We start from the raw sequence: 24,723 nt of genomic DNA on the forward strand, positions 1-24,723 counted from the left end.
GACTACGAATGCAAAACAACTGTGAAAAGTTAGTCTATGTACCAAGATTGCTATCAAAAATTAAGACTCTTAACAGAAGTCTGTCTTCAGTGTGAGGCAGGAGGAAGCTTAATCATTTGCTGCATCTTTAAGGCTTATTTTCACTACCTGATGTTTATCACAGCATGTCAAAAAACTTTTGAGACTAAAAACAGTGGGAGAGGTGATTAATTAGAATTTAAGATGACAAACTAAAAATATTTTCCATTCTTCACTTCAAAAGACATTCCCATTTCAGAATCTGGAAACCTGTAAGCGATCTCAAGCACTGGTAAATTATTGGGCAGAAGAGGACAATCACTGTAGCAACTGAAGACTCCTCAATAATCCTTGAAGCAAAAGAAGCAAACTGCAGTCTAAATCAAAGCAGCTTGTACTACTCCAGCACATGTTAACTCACGAAGTTTTCAGATATGTTCTACTGACAGTATCTCACCTGGCTTCTCAAATACAATACATCACATGAATTCTGCATTTCTTACATCCTGAGGAAAGGGAAGGAAAACAAGGGAATATGTTTGGAAGAAGGCAGCATTCCTGAAAAGCAACAAGTGCAAAAGCATGAGTGTATGGAGGTGAGGGAAATGTCTGGGGCAGAAGACAACAATCCCTCTCCATCACTGGATGAGCAGTATGTTAGTGGGAATTAGAGCATTGTGCCTTGAGCCAAGGGAAGGCAAATGCCAGGGTTGGGTTTTACTGCATCTTGAGACTTGCTGTGCCACTAGCACTGGCAGGAAATCCGTAGCCCACTGTTGTTAAATTAGCATGGAAAAGGAATAATGACAGGAGGGTGAAAACCGTGACAATTTTTTAAAAAGTTTCCAGGGAGATCTACAAAGCCAAGACACTTCGTGTTTCTATCACACCAATTAGTAGAAGCTATAATGAGAACAGAATTGGTGGACATCAGCATTTATATGATGTACTTGGGAAGAGTCAGTATGGCTTTTGTAAAAGGACGTCATCTCCTCTAAACCCAGTGGACGTCTCTGAAGGGGTCAACAAGCATTTGGATTACAATGATATGGTTTTCAAACTGCTTTTGACAGATTTTTAGGGAAACACTTAAGCATCTAGGACTTACAAGAAAAACATCCCTCCATGGATAAAAAAGAAAAAAAAATCAGAACAAAAGCCAGGAAAAAGAGCTGGAATACTGGACCATCTGTCAGTTCTAACAATGAAACAAGGTCATCAAATGACTTTCTCAGGAAATTGCATTGAGGACTGGGACAGGCAGTACAAAGGATGACAAAGTTTGTTAATTATTTAAGATAGTAATGATGAGAACCATTTATGAAGAACTGCAGGCTCAACACGCCTGAGCTACTGGACAGTAAAATGGCAGGTGACATTCACTGTACACAAATATTAGGTGACATAAATGAGGAAAAACATTTCAAGCTTCACATGTGAAAAGATGGGTTCTGTGCTTAGTACTATCACTCGGGAGTAAGATCCTGGAATAAGTTCCATGAAAACACCAGCCCAGCGCTCAGCAGCTGCCAAAAAAGCAAACCAGAGTGCAAGGGACGATTGAAAAAGACACAGAACAAAGTAGACAAAGCTGTTACACTATAAAACCTCTTGAATACTGTGAGCAGTTTTGGACCTCCCATCACAGAAAGGGTAACATGAAACGGGAAAGGTTCAGAAAAAGACAAAATTGGTCTGGAAGGGCTTGCATATGTCCAAATCACATATCCATGTAAGTAAAAACTTGAGCTAAGACTCTCTAGTAAGGAACAACAAAGCAAGGAACAACTCTGGGGATACAACATGGGTCTACAAAATCACAAGAGACATGGCATGGATGGATAGCGATCCACTGCTCTATTCCCCTTCCAATTCAAAGTTTTAAAAATCTATTAAACGAACATCATAGAAACCAGCTTCAAAACAAACAGAAGAAAGTGATTCTTCATGGAACTGGTAGTAAACCAGTGTTGCTCCTTGATAAAGGAAGTGGTAAATGCAGTAGGTGTCAATGGGGTGCAGGAAGACTAGAGATTTCAGTGTACACACATTGTGGGCTACTGAACACACAGAATTCACATATTCAGAACTCAAACAGTCCTGAAGCTGAAAATATCTGGAAGCTTAAAGTCATCTCAGATGAAGAGCAAAAGAAAAAGTAAAATATGTATCTAAGTTGGTGCCCTCCCTGGCATGTCCTCATGGCCACTATGTGAGACAGGGAATTAAGACTAGTTGTACCTTTGGTCTACTCAAACATAGCATTTCTCATAGTCTTATGGGAGCTAATTAAAACTTCACTTGATGGTATGCGAGCCTTTTAAATCTTTCAAATTGCTTTGCACTTTATTATGAGCAAGATACACTGACATTTTTATGAAGTGCTGGCTCTTGCTAATTGTCTTTTTTCTTGCGTGTTTTGGTTTTTGTTTTGATTCCTTAAAAAAATGAAGAGGCAGTTTGCAAAACTGGTAGAGACTCACTGCAGTATTCCAGCTTCTCTGTTTCTTTGTCGTGGCACCCAGGGATTAAGGGGGTTTTTATCAGCTTAATGTTAGATCATCACTCCTGCTAGACAGAAATCTGGTATTGAACGGGACTAAAGAGAAAAAAACTTCTAGAGGTAAATGACAATAGGGCTTTTACCTGCCAAGCTACTGGCTCAAGAACACACTAGAAGACATTGTGTTGGATCTCCATCTCCCACACCGAAGAGATTCAGAGATGGGCTGTAGCATCTGCTCTTGGTTTGGTTTAACGCTGGTAAAATACATACTCTGTGTATATTTATATACACACACTATATTGTACGGTAGATGAGATGACTTGACATCTTCTCTCTTCAACCAATATTGGATTAATCAAGTTACAACCTGCTGTGTAAAATCTATTCCGGCCTCTGACAGTGGATCACCCTCCTGAGCCAGTCTTCAAATACTGTCTGCGACAAGAGCAACAGCGTTCTGAGGTCATTGTATTTAAATATGCAATCAGCAGTTTAGGAACTAGGGAGAGTATACATAAACATACCCTGTTTTATAACCTCTTACTATATCCAACTTGCACGTAAAACAGAAAAAATACCACATCCAACTTGTATGTGAAATAAAAATCAAGGAACACACAAAGGTCACTGCACACCTTAATTCTCCTGCAACTCTGTTGATTTGCATCAAAATTATGCCAAATTACAACAGTTATAGCATTTATTTTCATGGATGAAAGAATCAGGCTAATACAGCCCCATCTGCTATATATTCAGTGCAGACCATTTGTACTTTAGCAGTAGTTTATCAATAGGGAAAAATTCTGCCACACAAAAGGAAATTTCACAAAGCAAAGCCTACAGGACCTCATACAACACAGTAAGTGCAGCTAAATTATTCACTAATAATAAACTAAACATAGGTACCATCGTCTCAAAACGCATTTGACACTGTCCAGTGGGAATTTCCTGCCACAAGCCGCAAGCTGCTTGCCTATAAGGCTGTGCATCACCTAGCTGCAGGGTATTTTCTGTCTGCTTGCAACATTCATTACTGCTGCTGTCTCCAGCGCCTTGCACTGAACAGAGATAAGGTCTATAATGAAGGTACGGAACTGGAATTCAGGACAGTTAGGTTAAGCGTCTCATTTTGTTGGGAACTCTGCATATGAGACAGGTCTCTCAAAGGGTTTTTGGCAAACAACCCGGGACTTGCACTGTATCACAATGCTTGAGTGAGGCAGAGCAATCCACAATGTCACTCGTTTAACTTTTTCGGGATCTGAAAGGCTGCATCTCAAGGCCAGTATATTCACTAGCGAACATTCACAGCATTCCCAGAACTGCTGCCTTCCTGCATATGCTTACCCTCTCCTCCCACATGTAAGGTCTTCTGAGACTGACACTGACACATCTCTACATCTAACTCCCTTAGGTCATTGATGCAGTAGCTGTGCCGTGAAGATACTTTCTATAGACAGAAATTCTATAAAGTGAAAAGTATTTTCTGTAAACCACAGCGAAATCTAACCTGTCTAGATGTAGAGACAGACAAAATTTCTCCCAGTATTTAATGGTGTAGATATCCTTCTGCTCACCACTGTATGTCCTCATTCCCATTCCTAGGATTCTAACCTTCCCAAGCACTGCAAAAAGGACACGGCACTCAGGTCTGCAGATCCCACTTATCAATACAACCCCTAAATTTCAGCTACCACTTCTTGCCTCAGATCCCTTCCAGTCTTCTGTTTCTTTGTAATACATTCCTTACGCTTGCAAAGCGGAAATCACTTCCTTTGAAAGATTTAGTTTTAATTGTAGTTTGAGACATTCTCAGGACACACACACATTCAAGCTATATGTGAAAAGTTCAACAAATAGTCAGCTACATGCTGGGACCATGATCTCCTGTAGTGAAACATTTGCAGTGCAAACGATGGAAAAGAAGCATGGAAATCCGATTATTCTTACTGATGACCTATTCCAGCACGGAGGGTGGGGGCACAGCTCCTCACTTCTTGACTCTACCTCCATTTTTCGTCATTAGCCACCTTTCCACCCGGGCCAAAGAGGAGGGAATGTACAATCAAGTTAATCCAAGTTTTGGTCCTTCCTCAAACTTGGCACAGCTAAAGCAAATCCAGATTACAGCCCTGCCACATAACTAAGCACAATACAGCTGTATTAGTGGAAAACTGTGCTGTTCACAATGACAAAGAGAGGACAGATGGGGGAAACAGACAAAAAGAAACGGCAAGGAAAACTGTAATCAGTGGCAGTTTTATAAATTTTTCAGGAATTACATTTCTTGTGGTTCTGTTCTTTATTTTACCCTATCTCATTCCTTCACCATTCTCAACAACCTTAACCTTTCTCCAAGTATTGACAGCCTTTCCCTCTTTGTCCAAACAACAGCTGGAGCACCTGCTATCCAGCTTTCTTGTCAGAAATCTGATAATGATGCAGAGCTCCTCTACATGAATTCAGCTACAAACTATCTCAGAATTTATTTTGCCCTGCAAAACACATCCTTGTATTTTAATTAAAAGACCAGACTTTAAAGGCCAGAAGGGACACTTATAACCTTCTAGTCTGATGACTTATACAGGCCAGAAGAATTTCACCAGACAGCTCCTGCATCAAACATAGAGGATCAAGGCAAGACACAGACTCTCCTCAATCAAATCTAACATAAAAAGTAATGAAAAACCCACCTGAGTCCATGATCAGTTGTTCTAAGTATTAAATTACCCTCACTAGCAAAAACATGCAGCTTCATTTTAAATAATGAGTAAATCGGTAAATAATGAAATTATATCATGGGCCTCGGTTTTGAAGATTGCGTCCCTACAGTGTGTACTTCAAGAGTGGAGCCTGGGTTTCTCAGTGAACACCATTACATATGCAAAAAAAACCCAAGCAAAAAGGCATACTTATCCCAAATCATGCACACAAACAATTTTTGTAGAGTAAATAATTCTGAAGTATTAATTTCTAGGAAGCAGATTAATTGGCTGGCTTCCTAATTATATTCTGAAGATACGCAAACACAGGATTCGTCTTTTTTAAAGCTCTTTACAGACAGTAACTAATCTTCTAACTCCTCTACAAGGTAAGAATTATGGTGCCCATTTTAGACACAAGGATATGTGCAAAGATGCCCAAATATAGATCTGCTGTAAACGAGTTCAACTCAAGATTGCTATAAACAGAGCCTCTCTCCCTGAAGTGAGCCAACATAAGATAGGGAAGCAAGAATAAGAAGTCAGCACATCCTAGACCTTGTTATATCTCTGTTATAGATAATAATTTCTACCTATAAACAGTTTCAGAAAAAAAACCCCAAAACCTCAAAATTTCAAGCAACTGCAGTATTCTGTGAGATGAGGAACAAGACCAGTACAGCCCACCTGCCAACACCAGAGACTTCCAGGGCTCTGGTGGAAAATAAAAGACCACTGCAAAGAGCCACCTAAAAGGTTTTCAAAACTGCCTATCAAACCTGAATGATTTTATGACATGCAATAATGTCTTTTTGGTGCCACCTTGCTCACCAAAGGCCTTACTCTGTGGTTAAGTAGCACTAAGCGTTGGAGCCTGGACATAACCTAGAAAAAACCTGGGAACAAAAGTGACAGAATCTATTTTTAAGTAAGAGAAAGTTATTCCAACACCAGAAGCATGTTCTTCTGTCTAGACCTCCATCTTCTACTTACTCTTACTCCACTAGAAGGAGTGATGGCTGGTCTACCCACCTGGACCAAACTCAGGAGGCCAAGGAATGCCCTTGGCTCCACAGAACCAAAAACAGTGCTTCTCTAACCATAACTGACATAGAAATCAGTTCTTCACTAAACTTGCATTTTGCAACCTTGTCCCTAAAGACCGTAAGTAGAAAAGTAGTGTTTACCCATTTGGAGGGAACTATAGCTGAGCCTATTAGTGCACCTGGACATTCAAGAACACCAGGCAATGGTTTGGACTGCTCTGTCTCAAAATCTTCTGAGTATATGGGGTACACTCAGATATACAGAGCAAGAAAATGTTTACCCTGTCTCAGGACACCAAACATCCAGTGGTAGAGTCCTGCCATATCTCACCGACTAAGAAACACTTGGATCAAATTTCTGTGACATTTCCGTACACACTATCCTTTAAGTTCTCCAAGTTTTCATCAATGACAAAAAAAAATTAAAATCCAATGTACTTCACCTTGATAAAGCAACAATTAAGATGACTCAGTCCATAAGACAATCCTTCCCTAATCTTCAGTAGTATTATTTCAACTTCCAACTATCCCTTGTCAGCCCCTGGTCTTCTACAAGGATTCACTGAAATTTCCTTAACTGACTGAGGTGTTCAGACATGCTGCACCAGTAAACCAAAAATAATCCAATCAACTAACCCACCTTGCACATATAAATGAAAACCTCACACTGACAAGAGTGTCACATCCACTAAAATTTTATATGAAGGGTGAGAACTGAATTCTACTATGGAAGTGGTGAGCTGAAAATTGGTTTTCAAAATGTGGCTGGAGATTGATGAAATATGTTCATGGCTTGTGTAAAATAAAACTATTTTTAGGCTATAAAACCAATAGCATTAGAGATGGAATCCACATTTTATAATATTTACTGTCAAAGACCCTCTTAAGCATACACTTAGTTCTCAACAATTTACCCAACTGCAACTATACTATATGTTTTCTTTTTAGGTTTTTACTAGTATCTCTCAAATCACATTAGCTGTGATACATTCAATAGATTGTCTGTTAGTAACAAAGTTTTTGCAGTTTATGCAATGTGAAGTACTTTAAACACTCAGACATCATACCTGATTTTTCTCACAAATGAGTGTCACGCAGACAGCAAAGGACATGTTGAAGCTTCCTTTTTAAGAATTCAACAATTACTCATATTCTCTGATAATAGGATAGGAACATTTTTCACCTTTAGAGAACGCCTCGATCTTGGTTCCCCTAAAAATTGGCTGTGAATGCTCTGGTTTTAATCACACTCATCATTCCACCACTATTAATCAAACAACAAGGTTTTTGCAAAGAGAGAAACAGGAAGTTACTCAGAGTAGTAACCATAATCTACTTCTTACTCTTTAAACTATACTGGTGGGGGAGGGAACCCACATTTCTACCAGACTTTGTGGGACCATTGTTAACATCCATTGGCACGATCTGCTACCCGTGCAAACACCAAGAACACCTTGACTGAACCTCTGAGTGTGAGTAAGTGTTTCCTCTGCTCCGCTCCAAAGTCAAGGGTTTCAAAGACACCACCGTAAATGTCTGCCTTAACGAGGAAAACAAGGAAGCGAACATTTTCCCAACTGATCCCTAGCTGTTCTACCTCTTTGGAGCTACAGGCTTCCTCCAATAAGGAAGGTCACACCCAAACCTCACTAGACTCATTAAAGCAGGGGTCATACTACCTGCAGCTTGCTTTTAGGAGAGTTTGCATGGAGGAGAAAAGCTCACCAAAATCTTTAGAGAGAGAAAGATGCTAGAGTTGTCATGTCCTTAACTGCATAAAAGCGTTGCAAGATACATGCATCCTTGCAAAACCCTTCAAGAGGCACAAACATTATTTGTCCCACTGCCCCTCTTCGGCTACAGATACCAATTTTTACCATTTCACTACCAATGCTACCTCTCTGCGGAAACCAAGCTTACTCTCACAAGTGCTGTCTTTATCCAGCTGCGTAATATGATGGCAGGCATCTCCTCTCTTCAGAGATGACATGAACAAAGCTGTAAGTGTGAACCAAAACTATATTTTGTGTGATAATTTCTAGCCTGTGCAGAAAATGGGCTTAAAGCAAATATACCAAAAGGAGCTGCAGAACTACTTTCAAAAATCCATTTACTGATACTACAATTTCATCAACTCTTTTTTCCCCTGGAGCTGTGACAATTCTGGGTGTTGAGCAAACATGTGTGATGCTTTTTTTTGCACACTGCGTTTACCAAAGGATTTATGACAGAAAAGTTGAAGAACCTTTTTATTCATGGTATGCATGAGTTCCCTTTCCATCTGATGAGAATATTCTGGCTCTGTGTTGGTTAATACTGACCTTTGGAAGAACCTTTCTGATAACTGAGATAGTTCCAGATGTTCCACAACTCCTGGATCACATCAGCATTTGAGCAGTGTCACCACTAGCTCTTCTGAGATTGTGCCGTTTTGTCACTTGCGATAAGGCACATGCAGCATGGTCTCATTCTCTACACAACGCAGTTTGTTAGGGCATTTATCACATTCATTTAAATTAGTACCATTTTCTGTTACAGACTTCCTGAAATATGTTCTGCAGGAAGTCAGCAACTACCAGTGCAGACTCGTAACAAAGCTGGCAAGAGCAAAGCAGAACTCTGTTTCAAAGTCATGGGCGTTGCTCGGGCTCAGTGACCATGGCCACGTCACCTCAGTCCAGCTGCTGTGCCATCAGGCTGTCCTGCACACACAGGACAGGCCGTAAAGCCTGATCCTACTGTCAGACAAATGATTTGAGAATTTCAAAGCATATACAGGACGGCTGGTCAAACGTCACTTCCCTGCAAAGAGCAGGTGACCCTGAGAACCGAGAGCAATTCTAAGCTGGCGTCATCGTTCTAGAGAAGACAGAGTTATAAAATGGTTGAGCAAGAGCGGGCAGAAAAGTACAGGCATCACTTGCACTCTCCCAGAAGAGAGTAAATTGTATGCAGACCAGTGGGATTTTCTGTTCATTTTCCACAAAGAGAATATTTTACGTTCCTCCTTCTTACGCAAACTCAAAGTTTGCTTCCTATGTCAAGCCACATCCCCAGCAGCAACAGCTTTCTCAAGCTAACCTGCATAAACAGATTTTGAGTTCCTGAGGGAGATCATCTTTGAACAGGAAAACCTTCCCATGACGGTAGCGTTGTTGCTATTCCACAACAAATCTTATGACACCTCAGCTTGAAAAGTGCAGAACAGCACCCTGATTTTTCCTTTGCAGCAGCCTAATGGCCAAATGTTATTGATTTCTTGCCAGTTTGACAGAAACGCACATTTCTTTGGGCGCATGTGATTTCTTGCCATACAATCAAAGAAACATCTCTTAAGTAAAGCTCTGCTTTCTACTACGTTTGTTTCACAACACTTTTCATAAAAAATTGCTGAAAAATGTAGGATGGTAAATACAGCAGAGCAACCAAACCAACCTCAGCTTGAACACAAACAGAATCATTTCAAAGGATGTCACTGCACTTACTTTTACTGCTGCCAATACCAAGTTTTGGAAGCTATGATCTCTGCTATTCTATCAGAGTTTCTCAAACCTATATTCATGATTCACATTTTTTATGTAATGTAATAGTAAAGCCTGTATGACCAAAGAAGTACTCACATGGCAAATGCTGAAATTAATTTTGCTTTACACTTCTTTTTTCCATTTGCACATAAATTTATCATTTTTAACTGAAATTCTTTTTCCTCTTTGTCCTGGGTTCGGCCAGGACAGGGTTAATTTTCACCGGACTCCAGGAAGGGGTACAGCCGGGCGGCCAAACAGCCCACCTGGCCAAACAGAGCCGGGTATTCCACATCATGTGCCGTTCCGGTGGGGGGGAGCGGGGTGGCGGGAACTCACTCGCGGCTCGGGAGCGCGTGGCAGGGGTCCGGTCCGGGAGAGCGGCTCTCTGGGCCATGCGGTTTGTGCTGTGTTTTCTCCTTATCTGTATCGTTGTTGTTCCTGTTCCCTCTGTTTGCTGTTCTGTTAAACTGCCCTTATCCCAATCCACCAGTTTCTGCCTGTTTCTTCCCATTCTCCTCCGCACCCCGGCAGGGGGAGGGGTGGCCGCGTGGCGCTTTTGTTGCCAGCGGCAGCCAAACCATAACACTCTCAAACAAAATACAAATTGCCTCTTCTTTCAATTTAACCAAAATTGATCCTTTTTGAACAAAAAGATACAGACAGAAAAACACCACCACATCTTTAAGACATCAGTTTCAAGCAAAACATCTGAAAAGCAGTTTATCACCAGTAGTTGTATCTAAACACAAACAGTTTCTGTTGTTTTTTGTTTTAACTCCCTGGAATTTATTGTGGGAAGACTATGCCAAAAATCCATTTTCTCTTCTCACAGTTCTCTCATGTTTGGAGCTTTGTAGCCTACATGAATATTATCCTTTTATAAAAGGCATACAAACACATACACCAGTGTGTAAGGACTGAAAAGCTATCCAATTTTGCCACTGAACAACAAAAGAGGCATTCCCTGTACTAAGGAAACTATAAAAGAACATAATTTTCTGCACTAACAGGCATACAAGGCATCATGCCAAAATACAGCAGGAAATCAGCTACAGATTTCAGGTCAGTTAGAAGCCTCACCCACCTTCTTACTGAAAATGTAACATATTTTTTCTGCAGCAACAAATTTCCTTAAGTCATCTTTTCTTGAAGAATACTTCTAATAAGAGGAAAAATACTGCTTACATCTTCTGCTTTGATTTGCACCAGAGTTGGGCAAGGGAGGAGCTGGGGGTAGTAACAGGGCAAAAAAACCCATTTCTGTCCTACAGGAAATTCTAATGTCTTATCAAGAATGACTTAGGAACATAAAAGAAACCAAAAGCCTTTAGCCGTTTGTGTTGAATCAATCAACTGTGATGAACGAACCAAAAACCAGTTTGTTTGAAGCCTGTTCCACACCAACCTATACATGTCTGAAGGGAACTGTAAAGCAGCTCCTACCTCATACAGATATATTCCTTATCCAAGCTGTATTTGCAGAGTAGGTCTGTGGTCATATGTCTCCCAGGATACATGCTCTCAGCTGCAGTGGAAGCAGTGGGGAGTCAAGATACACCAGAAAAGCTGAGAGGCACCAGACCCATCTTCTCTGAGCTACCACAGCGCTGCAGATCAATGAAGTTTTGTGTAACTCAGTTCAAAGCCAAACACTTCACTGTGGGTCAGCGGATTATTTGATCTACAAAATCAAACCAGCCAAAAACGATGTAGTCAGTCACATTGGGGAAAAATGCAGTAAATTGAATGAGGGTTTTTCAGGTCTTTTGAAACTACTTCTTCCATGCAAAATAATTCTAAGAAGTTGAAGACCAGCATCCACAGAAACCCACCCTGGATTCCTATCCTGCTTGCTTTCATTCTTACAGTTCTACTTCTGACACCTCCCCTCTAAATTTTGAAATGTAAAAAATTAAGAACCTTCTTTGTTCTATCAGTTGCACAAAAACGGGATACTATTTCTAATGCAGAAGTTGTATTGATTACGGAGATTGCCATCGTACTGCCTGACATGGTGTCAGAAAGATAACCTCATTCAGGTCTCTCAAAGAGAAGAAAGAAACCCACAAAACAATCCCTGTCAAGCCCTTAAAATTATCATTTCCAAAGACAAAACAATGCAAAAGTAGCTACAGTGTTTCTGATAACTAAAGCAAGAAATTTCAAAGTTCGTATTTTGAACACAATTGGGGGAACATCTGTTTCTACAGAGATGTTTACAGTGCGTTCTTGTATCTACTGTGTTGTAGCCTTATAGTTTTATATTCCCATGTAAAAAAAAGGCATAAAAATTGCATGAATTCACTTGCTTGCTGCAGAAACAGGAATGATGTAGCCAGCTGCACTAAGAGAGAAAAATGAGAAGGAGGAGAATACTTCTCAACAAAATTCTAACTTCAAAGTGACATTCCTTTCACTACTGTCATATACAGATGAATTTCCATTAAGCATTTTGTGGCGAATTTCTGCGGCATCCAAACTGGAACAATAACACCCAAAGCAAAGGCACCGCTCTAATTTTGGCAATTACTCTTGTACACTTGTTTGAGGGAATGCAACATTTAATTATGACTTAGTTCCTCACTGCTTAAACCCAGAGACAACAGTCCTCATCAAAACACAGAACCAGAAGGCCAGTTTACTGTACAGAGCTGACAGCATGCTGCAGTCCACAAGCCTCAGTTGTGGATGGAGCAGGAGGGATGCACAGAGAAGCTTGAGTGCAGACCGAGTGACCCAAGTCTCGTGTGAGCCTGCAAACTAGATGCTGCAAGCAAACAGCTCCAGTGTAAGCTGTGATCTGTAAAAGCTTGTTTCACATCTTCCACCTCAAAGGAATTCAAAACGCAATCCATAAACCTGCAACCTAGTTTAAACTCAATTGACAAGACCCAAGGGATCATTTTCGTTCTGCTCCCACTCCTTTTCTTTACAACAAAACATTGTTGGCTTTATGAAGACAAGCTATGGTTGTCCCTCAAGAACTGCTGAGTAAAATCACAGTATGTTAGTGTCAGAAAATAATTTCTGTATAAACAGAATACAGCATGTGGGCATGGCAGGCAGTCACATTGTGGTTACAGGTTTTGCCATCCTGGCTGAAATTAGCCACCTAACTATTATCTGATCTGTGACCATAGCCACCTGTTAGTTTTTAAATGATTCAGAGAAAAGGGGAAGAACAAACTGTTCCCAAAAACAGGCAATAAAATTACCAAAATACAACTCTTGGTGGCTGCCATTAGAGGCTGCTGTCAGTGGCTACCCTGTGATTGAGATGCAAGGATTATTTTCTTTCTAATAATTTTAAGACAAAGGCATGTGCTATCACAAAACACAATATGTAAATACTTTACTGGCACCACCAGTGGTGGAAGGAGATGATTATTTTCTTAAGAAGTATGTACGTATTTTTTTCTTGCAGCACAACTAACCATGTTTACTTCTCAATCCTTAAAAAGGCAGTGTTTAGTGTTTTTCTACTACAACAGCAGTTTGAATTGTTGAACAAATCTTAACATTAAAAGCAGCGTCACCGCTCTCTACATTTTTAAAGGTTTGCCTTTTAGGTATTTCAAGTTACCACTGAGACCTCTCCCTTGTAAATATTTGTATCAGATCTTTTTTTAAGCTTCCACAACATAGGTACCAATCTATACCATTGCTCCAGCTAAATGGCTGTCATTTAGATTGGAAACACTGAAGAGCAATTCATTCCTGTTCTTCTAAAGTACACAGCAAAGTAATCCCAATGTCATTAAGCTAAAGTAGTTATAAAGCAGAGTTCTAACAAAACAAGCTGAAGGTGGGAAGGTGAGCTTGCAATGTAATAAGGTGTCAGATGACCCGGCACAATTTGCGGCTTGCATACACAAGAAAACACCATGTCCTGCTAAGAATGTCAGTAATCTGAATACGGCTATTTACATAGCTAGATGGAGAGTTGGGATGAAGACTTTCAAAATCCCTCTGTAAAACACTGATCATACAGCACTACTGGCTCTACTAGAATAATAAAGAATAGTGAGTGTTTTAACTCCTAACACTTTGTCCTCTTGTTTAGCTAGCTAAATGATGACTACCGAACTGAAATCTTATCATCACTGAAATAAATGGCAGAACTTCAACTAAATGCAGAGGAATCTGGGGTCTTTAGATCTGACCCTGATTTCACTTACACTGAGGTTAAAATGATGCAGTTCCAATTATCATCACCCGCTGTATCTTCTTACTCTTCTTACTTCCTGCGTTAACTCACAAACAAGTTTCTAGACACTGAAAATCCACCACACGCTGAAGGTCCCAGCACACAAAATAATCCGTCTCTTTGCTCAGCCCCTTGCATGCACCACCTCCACTCTACATTGCCCTCATCTCAAAGGTTTTAAAACGACCTGCATGCAGATTTGAGGAGTAGGCCCCGAGCTAGTAGTTCTCATTGCATCCTCAATTGCAAAAACTAAAAAGAAACTGCCCAAACTTGACATTCGTTATTTATTCAGTGTATAGAAGAGAAACCCCATTGTTCAAAGGTCCTAAAGATTTTATTTATTACCTCTGGAAAAAAGAAACCACAAAACATAAAACAAGTGCAAATATAGTTCAGTAGACATGTTTTATAATTATGACGCAATATACAAGTACCTTAAACAAAAGAAGTTTTGTATCTTACAGCAGTTATAATTTTTTTTTTCAATCCATGAATATTAGAGAAAATAATTCCTATACACTACATATTAGGCTGACTCATAAAACAAATCAAAGAAATTAAAAAAAAATCATTTGGTATCAATTTACAAAGATTTTTATAGACCAAAAAAACTTTTTTTTTTTTTCTTTTTTAATAATGGGGGAACTTACTAAGACTCAACAAAGTACCAAACAATTTACTAATTAAACAGCCATACTGGCACAAACCAAGCATTCATCTAGGTCAGTAACCCATCGCCAGCACCGGCTGACAGCAGATACATAAGCCAGAATTTCTGAAGAGGGTCAGCATCAGACATTTCATGCCCAACTGGGACGCACAACACCATAGACAGCAAGCCACAAAGCAATCAACAGTGGTGGTCTGAGCACATTCTGTAACTTCATCTCCTGCTGCTTAGGGGCCATATTACTCTTCACTTTCTAGACCAACAGGGCCTTGCTAGTCACACAACACAGACGCCGCAGAAGGACTACTTACTTACTACTTACTTCTTGTGGAACAAGAAGCTGCTAGCATCTTCCTTGGCCACTCCTAGCCCATTACAACCCACACAAGTCAGTATTGCTAAAGCATGGGAGGAATACCAAATGCACTAGCTGAACAGATACCAGGCATAATTAAGACAGAGTAGGTTAAAACACTCCTGCGCACCCTCATGTCACTGCAGAAGGGCATGCCTTCCACACCAGCGTGCAGAACACCAGAGCCTGGAAAAACTAACAATTATTTTATGGGACATAGGTATAGATTGTAACACCGGTGTGGCAAAACCTACTACTTCACTGACACAGCCTTGACCCCAAAGACATTGCAAAAAAGAGCTCATTTCAGGTTAGCAGGGCATAAAATTCTTACAGCAGGTAATGGAACAACAGCAACAAAAAGAATCTGGTCCTGAGGAGGCTTCTTAACTATCCTGTATTTTCAGCTAGCATTGGTCCAAATTTGCCAGGTTGCTCACCATTCCCCTCAAAAAAACCCACTTTGCTGCTCATGTAGATACACATGCATGAGGACCTGAGGCTTTGGGCTCCTGTTAGTACAATTATGTTACATCATTTGTCAGGCTAATAATGGTTATTGCTAAGACTTAGCACTGAAGCTAAGGAACTATTCTTGACACAGGATCACCACCACTTCAGTGTTTGCACACATATGGCTATTATTCAGAACTGCAATGACACACAAAAGATTCATCCAGTCAATTATGTGAATCAGATACATTGCACAAAACTGAAATATGTCAGTTTTAGAAAAAATTATTTGCCATACCATGATTTAAACAAAAAAACCCCAAAAAAATAGTTTCATAACAAAAGGAGGCACTAATTTTTGAGGTAAATACATTTTTCTGTGTGTGCAAAAGATGCATTTAACCTTACTTTCTTTAAAAAAACACGGAAAACTACGTGCTAGCAGATTTTCCATTTAGCAGTGAGACTTTTATTTTGTGGTTCAAGAAATTATCACAGTGGACTTTTGCCAAATTGTGTTATATACTTTTAAAATAGAAAAATACTCAGAATAGTCATCTATAATAAAAATAAATAAGCATATATCGACACTGAATTAATTCCCAGGCAGTGAGACACACAAAATCTAGTAATTTTATGACTACACTGCTACCTGAGCTAGAATTGCTTTAAGACCAATTTGATATCCTGAACTCCAGTCGTAAGCGTGACTGAAATGTAGATGCATCATAAGTTACATTAGTGGCAGGCAAATCTATAGTAAAAATAATAACTACATTTTAATTATACTACAACATATGTTCTTTGCATCTAAGTCACCTTTCCTCTACAAAAAAAGAAAAAATGAAACAAACATAGCATCTTATGTCCAAAACAAACAAAGCTTTCTTGCCAGAGTAAATTATTCAAGGTAGCACAGAACAAGACTGTTTCTGAATACCTATAGGAAAGCTTTACAGTATCAGCCAATCAAGTGTTAAAACTGCAGCTGCAATTCAATGTACATAAATAGGAAAAGAAGTACATGGTGAAAGACAATCTGTATTTTACATGCACGATAATAAGCCCTGAACTGACTGCACTAATCAGGCCTTGGGGCTGTAGCGGAAAACCTCAGGTCTGTGGCTTGGTACTCATCAGAAAGACATTCTGGAGAGAGCATGGGAGCAAAACACAAGATGGCCCTACGCCATAACGTATCAAATGGCCAAACTATATTTTCAGTGCTATGTACATCCTGGCTTGATGCCACCAAGCTGAGTGGTGCAGTTGATTTGCTTGAGGGACAGGACACCATCCACCGGGTCCTTGACAGGCTGGAGGAATGGGTCCATGTGAACTTCATGAGGTTCAACAAGGCCAAGTGCAGGATCCTGCACCTGGGTTGCGGCAACCCCAGTATCAGTAAAGGCTGGGGGATGAAGGGATTGAGAGCAGCCCTGCCAAGAAGGACTTGAGGGTATGGGGGGATGAAAAGCTGGACATAAGCCAACAATGTGCAACCGCAGCGCTGGAGCACCTCTCCTATGAGGAAAGGCTGAGAGGACTGGGGCTGTTCAGCCTGGAGAACAGAAGGTTCCAGGGAGACCTGATTTCGGCCTTTCAGTACTGATGGGAGAAAGACTTTTTACCAAGACCTGTAGTGACAGGGCAATGGGCAACAGCTTGAAACTGAAAGAGGGTAGATTTACACTGGACATAGGGAAGATATTTTTTACGATGAGAGTGGTGAGACACTGGCGCAGGCTGATCAGAGAAGTTGTGGATGTCCCATCATTGGAAGTGTTCAAGGTGAGACTGGAAGGGGCTCTGAGGAACCTGATCTAGTGAAAGATGTCCCGCTCCATGGCAGGGATTTGGACTAGATGATCTTCACAGGCCCCTTCCAATCCACGCCATTCTGTGACTTTATGATTCACCATTTCAGAAATGACAGAGTAGAACTGTAAGTTGCAGAAAACGGCAATGAAACAAACTGAAAGGTGTAGAATGGTTCCTGTGTGTGATTATGGTTCTACATGCTGGTGTTCTTCAGCCTGGAAGAAAATGGACGGGGAAAAGAGAGAACCTATCGTAAGAAACCCACCCAGATGAGTCATTAGAAAGGCTCTCCAGACCTTTCAGGCTGAGAATGATGCCCACAGGAGTAGGACACTTAAGGGAAGCAGGGAAGAGCATTTTGGGATTTTACAAGACTTGTTATGGGATGACTACAGGAGGAAACAAAGGCAGGGGAAGCGATGAGTAAGCATGGGAAAATAAAGGAATAAGCTGATAAAAAGTACCAGTCTGGCCAGTACATCTGCCTGTCCATGCCCTGAGCTTGATTGCCACAGTGTCTCCTGCTTTTGCCTTACACTGTATTTCTATTTTCCTGAATGAGGTGACTCTGTATCCGTGTGCGTGTGTGTGTATGGAGACCTAAGGGCCATCAACTGGGATAACAGACCACAGGCCACAGGCCCCATGTGTCTGTGGTGCCAGAAACTGGATTGAATGTGACTACTACTGAATATTGAGCCACACCAGCCAGTGAACAAGCGAAGCTGCCTGGCAGTCAGCTATCAATACAGAAGTAAGTCTGGGCCGAATAGGTGAGTCTCCATGATTGAGACAACCGGAAGCGTTCAGATATTGAAGGGGCCAGAAGGTCCAGGCCAGCTACTGGTGGGGCCATAAAGTCTGGGGGTCTGTGGAGAGATCCATTTGGGTGTGTCTGTCTGCTGTGCATGGGCTCACCAGAGGCAAGAGGATCCACTACCCAGCTGCTGGATGAACTGTGTCTAGGCCATCTTCTGGAGGGATTCATATTACAATTTCCTGCTAAGAGACCTTCATCTTGATCAGCCAGAGTGGGAAACAGGATGAGGCCACTGGTGCTGTTTGTGTTTGCATCAGTGCGGAGCGTTTCTGTTTGCGTTGATCTGTGTGTACTGAATGCCTGGCTTTTGTGCGTGCGTTGCTGCATGAGGCTGTGTGCCTTGATACTGGTCAGACACGGCAGGATGAAGCTGCAGGACACTCATCAGCCCCCAACAGTACAAAATTAAGGTGTTGATTAAAAATCAAAAGATGTTTCTTTAATAATGTGTAGTGAGCCCTCAAACTACTTGCAACAGCCACTGAAGACTTCAGAAGTGTGTATGGATTCAAAAAAGCATTTAATAAAGTCTGAGAAGAAAAATGGCTATTAACTGCAAAGGCATGAACTTCAGCTGAGGGTACCAGGACTGCAATTTGCTAGAGCCTAAGACAGGATTTGTAGAAAGCATCACAGATGCCCTGTTATGATGCATTTATCCAGCCATCAGCTCTCGACACAGAGAGCAGAGATCGGGGTCAATGAACTTTGCATCTATGGTGGTAAAGCTTACATTGCCGTAATCAATACTCGACTCTTGCTACTGTTACAAGACTGAAGCCAGCATTCTGCAAAATGAATTATGTAACAATTATGAATGGCATGTAATTAAGTCTGATTTATAGCACAGGGTTGATACTTGATGTGTGTGCCATCTCTTCAGAAGTTGTCTAGTGCTCTCAGTTCCTAAACATTTTTCAAAAGGTGCTCTGTGCACCATAATGTTAAATCTCCTCATCCACAGAGCTAAAAAAACACATGGCGTTCTGCTTTGAGTCATGTAAATGCAACTGAGTTGCACAGCTTTGCTAGTATTTTTGACCTCACTCATCTTTCAGGCTAGGAAGTCAAGATGTAAACTTTATCTGGTAACAATAAATTGCACCACATGACATCACTACAGAAACATGACAATCCCTTTGTCGGTAAGAACCTCAAGGGCCCAAATATCGACACTGTATCAAAAAAACAGTGAGGGTTCACACTGAATTGGAGAAGGCAGCAGCACTTTTCCTTAACAAGACACCGATACATCACTAGAACAGAGGAAATCGGAAGGGGGACCTCAAAGATTTGTTATTTTGAAATGTTTAGCTAGGTAAGAGTGCCATAACTGTCAGTTATCTGATGTTCTGCAACCATCAGAACATCTCAGGCAAGGCACCAGACACCAGTTTCCAGATCTGAGTGTAGGTGTGTGACTAGGTAACCCATTTTAATGCAAGTTTTCAAGACCTTTTTATTTAAAGAAAAATACACTAGATGACAGTATGTACTTAAAGAAATCATATTATTCTTGTTGGCTGTCAGCTGATTCTGGAAAACATGGTTGGCTTGCAAGTAATGTAACTCTATGACAAATCACATGTGCAAGCATTATTTTTAAAACACAACCTGTGTTACAGATAGAAAAGTTAGATGTTAATTTGAAAAGCACTGAGCAACTTTGAATGTATGATGGGTGCCAAGTTCAATAAGCAGGAATTACTACTACTACATTTGGAAGTCCCTGACTATAGGAGTTATTTATGAAAAACTTCATAAAACGCATTTGATGAAGTACATTTCATTAAGTACACTTCAAGAAGTGAAAAGGGCAAAAAGGATACTAAAGGCAAGAAGAAAATGCACAGGCAGTGGAAGCAGGCGCAGGTATCCTGGGAAGAGTATAGGGACGCTGCCCAGTTGTGCAGGGGTGGTATCAGGAAGGCCAAGGTGCAGATGAGGCTGAACTTGGCAAGGGATGCTAAAGATAGTAAGAAGGGTTTCTACAGGTATGTCAGCCAGAAAAGGAAGGTCAAAGAACGCATACCCCTTGATGAACAAGACTGGCAAACTGGTAACAACTGCCGAGGAGAAGGCTGAGTTAATCAACACTTCTGCCTCAGTCTTCAATGGCAACCTCTCTTCACACACCTCTCGAGTGAATGGACCACAAGACAGGGGCTGGTGGAGCAAAGTCCCTCCCACCATCAGAGAAGATCAGATGCGTGACCACCTGAGGAACTTGAACATATGTAAGTCTATGGGACCTGACGAGATGCATCCCAGAGCCGATGATGCTTAACCAGTATGTAAGAACAATCAATTCAGCATAAGTTTTTAAAACAAGCGTTTCAAGTGCGAAGTTGAAGGACATCCTCAGAGCAGTTTTCAGTAACAACAACAACAAAAAAAGTGCATCTCTCCATGCTTCTAAGTCCATATTGCATATTTTGTTTTACAGATCACAAGGGCTTTTTCTGTCTACTCTGTGTTTATTACGCTACCAGGTGCCAACACTTCCATTTAATCCAATCTGGAATGTCTGCTGTACCTTACTGTGCCTTCCTGTGTCTATGTATGGTAAGCTAAGCATGCCTAGCTCTAAGACGCCCACAGTTACACAGCTTTGGCTCCTCCACATACAAGCAGCATCTTCTAATTTAGCTTCTCTAAGTATTTAACAGAGGGCACTAAAATTGATTAAGGCTTTCTGTATACTCAAATGGCTGCTAGAGGTTTAAATGCATCAAACCTGCTAAATAAATATGCTATCACTGTCTAACAGGAAGAGGGTATTTGCTAAGGGTACTTGGATATTTTTTATGACATATATACAAACAACATTGTCCGCACACCCACCCCGCCCAGGAACAGGGATGAACTCACAGGTTGCCCAACAGAACAATGACATCAAAGCAGCACTGAGGTAGCAAGGCTCTGACCAACACACGAATCCACTCATCACAGAACAGTTTACAATACCGCATACTTTCTCAGTTACTTTGAGTAGACAACTTTAGAACAGCTAATGTCATCTGCATATTAAAAACCTGCAGTTACTTCTGCCTGTCAAAGAGCACTTCATTAAGGCAGTGAGAGATCAAGTATTTCCACAGCTACCTGATGGAGGAAAAAGGGCAGACAAGGACAGAGAAAAGGAATTAAGACTTTTTAGTGCCAGTCTTGATTTTCTGGTAGAAAGGGTTTTTATAGTCTCGTGACAACTGTAACCATAAGAATTTGTTCTGTGAGACAGTTTTTGTTCAACATAAACAGATACGCCAACCCTCAGCAGCAAAATGGGGTTAAAGTATCTCACTAAACTAGCTGCTCCCTTTTAAGTCCTTAATTTAAAAAAAAAAAACACCCAAGAAACAATGTTGTGTCATATTCTGTTGTGCCACATTGTAGTCCCAAAGTTAAAAGCAAGAGAGGGCACCAACAATTCTAGGCTGAAACTTTCCATATTTTTACCTTAGTAGCCTTGTGCTTTTCTAAAATAGTTCACTGAAAACTGCTGGCATTTTAAGCAGATTTGACATACTCCAGCACCCCAAACAACAACTAAAAATTAACATACACTGACATTCTCATGACATGAGTAACCCATAATCAAAGCTGCAGGTTATATATACAATACATGCAGAACTGGATACTGTTAGTGATATAAGTATTACTCAGTGATAATTAAATAATTTGCTGTAGCTACATTCAGGGTTTTTCAAGAGGGTAAGGGGGCAGCCTGATTCTGATACTCATTTTTAATCGAACTAGTCAATTATATTTGAATACACTTCTTTGGAAGCTCCCAAAACGCTCTTCCAAATATGTTTTCCATTTATTGTCCACATTTCCCACAGCACTCCACCCCACTCATATCCTTCCTGACCTGGGTTACTTAAAAATAACCTTGAATCAAGACAGAACATCAGGAAATATAAATGGAAAGGACAGCTGATCAACCCCCAATAAAAGGTATACGGTATTACAGCAGATCAGGCACCTTGTCCCACTTGATATATTTAGAAGAGTCTAAACTCTGAAGTCACTTAGTTTAAATAACCCACTCCCATGAAATTATATCAGATATACACATGGTAAAGGAGTAACTATTATTTCTATGCTTTTAATGTTATAATCAACACTCATGCATTGTTGGAATAGGAGTAGGAATAAACCCTTCTGATGCCTAGCTTTGCTCGAGGGTATTCCAGTTTTACACATTATACAGCTTCACTTCTGGATAGGTATTCCCCAAATATGCCCCAGGGGGTGAAGACTGAAAAAAAAGAAAAAGCCACCTGAATAAATACTACAGACAAGTGAAGGATAGAGGGAAAAAAAGGGTAACAAAGTGATGCACACTAGAACCAACACCAGCACTTCTGACTGTTTCTTGAATATACTAAAGCTTAACAACCACTTTCCCTTCTTCCCTTCTGTCTTTATAATAAATACAGCCTGAAGAAGATCCAAAGTTATGTTACATTTCCCAGGGTAGCAAAACTAAGTATTTTGTAAGTATTATTTCTGCTCAGCACAAGGAGAAAACAAAAGCAGAAAAATGCTCAAATATCAATATATTCCAAGTACCTCAAGAGAAGGAAAAATGGCTTCAGCTTTAGTTAGCAACAGCTATATCACATTTTGCTCATTAGCAAAAAAAGTTTAAAGTTACATTCATTCTAGCTGCAAAATTTTTTCCTGCTATAATTTAAATGTTTGCCAAACCAGAATTTCTGCTTCAAATTTAAAACAGACAGGAAATGATTAAAAAGAAAACAACCTCTTTCTCTCCCCCAGAAAACAAAATAGAACTGAATCAGAAAATTCATGCCACATACATGCTGCACTAATATGTGCAAAAAGAAAAAAAAAAAACACACCACAAGCACAAAAAGCCAGAAAGAATTTTCATCTTTTTACTTTTCTGAAAACTCTTCAAAATTCTGAATTTAGATTTTTATTATGGTTCTCGGTAACACATTAGCCAAGATGCTGACCCAATAGTAAATTTCTTCCAGAGAAAGAAAAGTAAGACTGATCACTGTACAGCAACTTAAAACAATGTCCTGGCATATACATTCCGTTTCACCCATGATTTTAATTCCTGACAACAAGCAGAGAGGAAAATGTAAGAAAGCGAAGTGAGAAGGCTTGCAGTTTTCCCACACACACACACAAAAAATTCCTACTATTTGGGCCAACAGTTCTGTCTTAGAACTAAACATCCTGGATGAAGGTTCGACATCATCTTTTCACTTGTCCTCTGGCCTTGGTCATTCAGTCAGTTCTCAAACCACATCACTGTCCACTTGTCTAACCCACACTTTGTCAGCTGTCTACGATGATGATGTGACGGGAGATAGCATCAAAGACTTTACTGAAGTCGAAGTAAACAATCTCCACTGCTCTGCCCTCATCCACCAAGTCAGTCACCGAACTGTGGAAGGCTATCACGTTGGTCAAGCATGAATTTCCCTTTGCGAATCTACACTGACAACTCTCAGTCACATTCTTGTCCTCGTGTGTGGAAATGCTTTCCAGGAGGATTTTCTTCACCACTTTCCCAGAGGCTATGGTAAGACTGACTGGCCTGTACTTTCCTAGATCTTTCTTTTTGCCCTTCTTGAAGATACAAGTGGTATCTACTCTCTCCTGGTCTTCAGGAACTTCTCACTATCACCATGACCATTCTAAGGGCTTCAACTCTTCTAGCCTACAATATGAGGTGCACTCAAGCAAAAAGTGTGGATACCACTGGACTGCATTAAGACATCATTAAAGACTATGGATGGATTCAAAGTCAATGAGTCTTGTGTCCCTGAGTAATTCAAGAATTTAGAAAATTCTGAATTTTTAAATTAAACTGAACTGATTTATAGAAAAAAAAATGCTGTTTTTACTGCATACAACTGTCAAATGGAGACATTATAGTAAGGAGGAAAAGTCAAAACATTTAAACATATTAGCAAAGAAACACAATTCAAAAAGATGAGATGCCTCAGAAGCTGCATGTTTTTGCTGTTCATACTTAACAAATCTCACATTCCACCACAGAGGTCAAAAAGCAACCTCAGAGACAAAAATCAGAGTTGCTTTCAAAATTACTTGGAATTGCTGTGTGGCTTTTGCAAAGCAAACCATTAGAGTTCGTTCTGCGCATTCAACTTCTTCACCATTTAAAGCTGACCTGACATTTACTCTTATACTTCTCAAATAGCCAGTTCATTAGGTCTTCATCCAAGGCCTTACACACCCCCTACACCCCAGGAATCTAGTACCAGACTCAGAAAATTAAAGGTATGGAAATCTGACAATAGGAAGACCAAGCAGCCAAAACATGAGTTAAAGAAATGGGTTGAATCACAAAGCGGACAGGGGTCAGAAGCGTACCCACTGCAGGAAACCATCCTGTGAGCGTGGGACAGGACAGGAGATACACGAACACCTAAGGAGTCCCAATGAGATTACACATACTGTACTCTCTCGGGTGTAATCCGCACCTTGCAGTGCGCTCTCTACAACAGCTCTTTGTGGCTTGCACTACAGTACTTTCTTCTAAGCTTGATGCACGGAAGCTGAGTAAAATACACGAACTCTTTTGCTT

At 40.5% G+C, this 24,723-nt stretch overlaps 1 protein-coding gene across 5 annotated transcripts in view; it reads right to left on the minus strand.

The window, feature by feature from the left end:
* RASGRF2 (Ras protein specific guanine nucleotide releasing factor 2) overlaps window positions 1–24,723 on the minus strand; it is a 148,873-nt gene that overhangs the window by 108,774 nt on the left and 15,376 nt on the right. Inside the window, exon 1 of one of the 5 annotated variants that reach the window (XM_075411042.1) lies at window positions 11,243–11,412. The exons of the other annotated variants lie outside the window; for them this stretch is intronic. The gene's annotated coding sequence lies outside the window, so the exon portion shown is untranslated. Of the gene's footprint in view, window positions 1–11,242; window positions 11,413–24,723 lie in introns of those variants that run through there. 5 annotated transcript variants of the gene reach the window in all.

This window comes from Opisthocomus hoazin, chromosome Z (genome assembly GCF_030867145.1).
Source record: "Opisthocomus hoazin isolate bOpiHoa1 chromosome Z, bOpiHoa1.hap1, whole genome shotgun sequence".
In the NCBI taxonomy this organism is placed as follows: domain Eukaryota; kingdom Metazoa; phylum Chordata; class Aves; order Opisthocomiformes; family Opisthocomidae; genus Opisthocomus; species Opisthocomus hoazin.